At 40.5% G+C, this 3905-nt stretch overlaps 1 protein-coding gene across 1 annotated transcript in view; it reads right to left on the minus strand.

Moving 5' to 3' along the window:
• The window catches only part of nmt1b (N-myristoyltransferase 1b), a 10305-nt gene extending 7379 nt beyond the window's left edge, over positions 1-2926 (minus strand). Inside the window, exon 1 of the mRNA XM_016246112.1 lies at positions 2899-2926. The gene's annotated coding sequence lies outside the window, so the exon portion shown is untranslated. The remainder of the gene's footprint in view (positions 1-2898) is intronic.
• Positions 2927-3905: the final 979 nt, after the last annotated feature.

Here is a 3905-nt window from a genome sequence, read left to right on the forward strand (position 1 = left end):
ATATATATATATATATATATATATATATATATATATTGTGTTAGTGAGGCCAGCAGGGGGTGCTCACCCTGTGGTCTGTGTGGGTCCTAACGCCCCAGTATAGTGATTGGGAGACTATACTGTAAAAAGCACCGTCCTTTGGATGAGATGTTAAACTGAGGTCCTGACTCTCTGTGGTCATTAAAAATCCCATGGCACTTCTCGTAAAGAGTCGGGGTGTAACCCCGGTGTCCTGGCCAAATTGCCCCCTGGCCTTTGTCAATCATGGCCTCCTAATAATCCCCAACCACTTGATTGGCTCTATAACTCTCTCTCCTCTCCACCTGTAGCTGGTGTGTGGTGAGCGCACTGGCGCCGCTGTCCTGTGGCTGCCGTCGCATCATCCAAGTTGATGCTGCACACTGGTGGTTGTTGAGGAGAGACCCCCCCAACATGATTGTAAAGCGCTTTGGGTGTACAACAATACACAAAGCGCTATATAAATGCATCATTCATTCATTCATTCATAATTTATACAACAGTTTGTTCTGGTTCTCAAATCTGAGAACCGTGAGATATTAGGCTTGTTTGAGATGAGCAAAATCTGCGCAGAACTGATCACCGGTGATCACCTACGTCCGACTTGCTCTGTTGTCATGCTGACTTGTGCCAAAAAACTCTTGCGATGGCGAGGCGGCTGTGTCGGATTGTGCAGTCGAGCTCAGTTGCTCTCCACCGACTGCGCTGATCAAAAGCATGATGGGAAACGACTGACTGACGACACAGCTTAATGTTCATTGGTTCAGACAACTGTGATGCTGTGTTCTCTTCTAAAATATTTTATTTTCTATCTGATTTCATGTGATTATGTATTTAAATTATGCATGAATGTTCCCAAACACTATGACAGTGCGATCTCTGTGTGAGATAATGTGATTGTTGTCATATTTCTATAAAAATCTAAAACACATGTTTGTATTAAAGTAAAAATGAATGATAAATACGCCTTTCATATGGAATTAAATAGCAAGCATTTTGAGTGTCTTGTTCATCATATTTATTTTTATATAAAGGCAACAGAACTGAAATCATATCATGTTAATCAGCAGCACAGCATGTGAGTGTGAATTACGCGACATCTGCCTTTGATCTCGTAGGTATCTTTTTTTTATTATTATTATTATGCCATACATCAGAACAATACAACAAGAAACATTCAAATGTAAAGGAAAAATAGAAAAAGATGAACAACATTAATGTAATGAATCAGTGCCAGACAAGGTTATTTATGTAAACGAAAACTAAGACTAAAACGATTGATGAAAAAACTATTTCGTAAACGGAAATAAAATAAAAATAATTGAAAAACTAAAATGAAACTAAACTAACAACAGTTATTGAAAAACTAACTGAAATAAAATAATAATTATCAAAAATAAATAATCGTTTTCGTAATCATTACGTTCTCACCCCTTGGCGGAAAAATATACGAGCTGTGTGGAGATTTAGGGAAATAGCTGCCTGTAATGGCGCATCACGCACATGGGGTCACCTGACAGAGAGATGCAAAGCAGTTTAAAGCCTGCATGGGTCCTGTTTGGTAAACGTGCACCAACAGTACTTAATAGAACACCCGACCCATTATTTGACAGCAGCACTAATTTAATTCTGTACCAGACGATAACCGTTTGACAAAGACCGCGAGTTGCGACCCGAACCGCACTCGCATTAAATCTATTACATCAGGTAAGCAAGATTATTTATTTTATCATGTAACACAAGCAATCAAACCAACATTAGGCATTCTAAGTCGGCGCTTTGAAGAAAAACAAACATGCAGAGCAACATGATAATTAACAGAAAAAAAGATGAGAACGCGCATCCTTTCTGTAAACAACACAACTTTTGCCAAGCATCTTGTGATCACTCTGCCAGGCTTTTGAGCAAATGTGCATTGGCTAAATCACAACATACACACGCTTATAATTCTTCATAAACGAAAAGAACATTCAAACATAAGCCTTTACTGTTAAATGCGATTGCCATTATTGAATTTCATTAGTCCCAGTTTTGATTGATGCACGACTGTTCAAGGAAAATTGAGCAAGACACCACAGTTACAATATCATGATTATGGTTAAATAAGAAAAGACATATAACCAAATCATATATTTGTATACTATTACTATCTAATCAATCTCAGCATGCTTTAATTTTGTGTCGCTATATGTTTGCCTCACAAAGATTAAATTATGCCTACGTCTTTCTTTGGCCTGCGCTCTGGAAGTGATCTGTTAATTCTGCAAAACTTTAATTAAAACTGAAACTAAACTACAGTGGGGAAAAAAGTATTTAGTCAGCCACCAATTGTGCAAGTTCTCCCACTTAAAAAGATGAGAGAGGCCTGTAATTTTCATCATAGGTATACCTCAACTATGAGAGACAAACTGCAGCCGCCTACTCTCGCCTTCATTTCAGGCGAGGCGCATCTCAAACAAGCCAATTGTACTGGTATCCTACAGGAACGCCCTTTCACAATTTTGTATCACTCCTCTTGTTCTAGCCGGGTCTGTTTTTTTGTAATTATTCACTGAGCTAATCGTAGCGTACGTTAGTTAATATATAAGAAGAAATGTCTAGCTTCGTGGTCTCTCTCTCGCTCTCATTTGGATGCACGTCTTGCCGCATTGTTTCTCTCTTATAACCTCATTATTTTTCACTAATAACCTAACTGAAGCAACACATGCCCTTGATACGAATTCTAAAAGTGACGTATGTTTAACTGTCAACTTGAGCTTTGAATCCGTGGCGGAAGGAAGTAGTTCCGCACAAACCCCAACCCAACTTGCAGTGGAAATTCTCACCAATCTCACTCCAAGTTGAACTCAAGTTGGCAGCCCTGCTTTCTTGTAGATTTACCTGTGCGATCTTCATCCAGTCTTCTTCCTTAGGATGAATGTCCTTGGCTAATGAACTCAAACCAACTCTACAAAAGCAGGTTACAAACTGGCCAAAGCCAACTGATTACAGACATATGCGGAAATCCGGGGGGGGTTGGGGGTACGGACGGACCGCTGTGCATTGTAAATAACAATGTTTTATACTTTAATCAGTAGTAAAACAACACAAACAGGGCAAAAATGCGTTTTAAGTTTAGAAACATTTTGAGTCTCCCCCTCCCTTGCCTCACTTTGGTCCAAATGCCTGCTTTCGTCTTTTACATCACCTACACACACACACACACACAAGTCCGGTGAGAGAGAACAAAGCCAATAGTTGAGGAAGTCCAGTAAGTAGGCTGTCAAGGATAATTTCTTCACTTAAACATCGGATGAAGTAATTAGTTTCTCTTTAATACAGGTGATGCCAATGTATTTTTCGATAAATCCCCTATGTTAGCAATAATAACGTTACCTACTTGAGGGAAATGGTTGCCAGATTTTCATAACAAAACCCGCCCAAATGCTACTCAAAACTAACCGCGTTTCGAGGAGTCCTCCGGTAAAAATCGCGTTCTGGGGGCTAAAATACAAGTTATTGGGGTCGCTTCAACCTGCGGACATGAAAAACAACCCACACCAACAGTGATAAAGTATCCCAATCTGGAGGGCGAAGGTGGCACAGCACAGTGAGCACGCAGTGCCAAATGGTAGAACCTGCCACTGGAAGACTTCAGGGGGGTTATTGCACTTCATGTCCCGCCAGATGAACTTGAGGAGTGGCTGGTTTTCTGGTAAGAGCTGAACCTGGTGGAACATGCCTCTGATGTCTCCACTAACCGCCACAGCATGTTCCCTGAAGCGTAATAAAACTCCCAGAAGAGAGGCTCCCAGTGTTGGTCCAGGAAGGAGGGTGTCATTGAGGCTTCGGCCTTGAAATTGAAAAGAGCAGTTGAAGACTAAACAACTCTTCCCGTTATGACTTAC

This window comes from Sinocyclocheilus grahami, unplaced genomic scaffold (assembly GCF_001515645.1).
Source record: "Sinocyclocheilus grahami isolate Dianchi unplaced genomic scaffold, SAMN03320097.WGS_v1.1 scaffold785.1, whole genome shotgun sequence".
NCBI classification, from domain to species: Eukaryota; Metazoa; Chordata; class Actinopteri; order Cypriniformes; family Cyprinidae; genus Sinocyclocheilus; species Sinocyclocheilus grahami.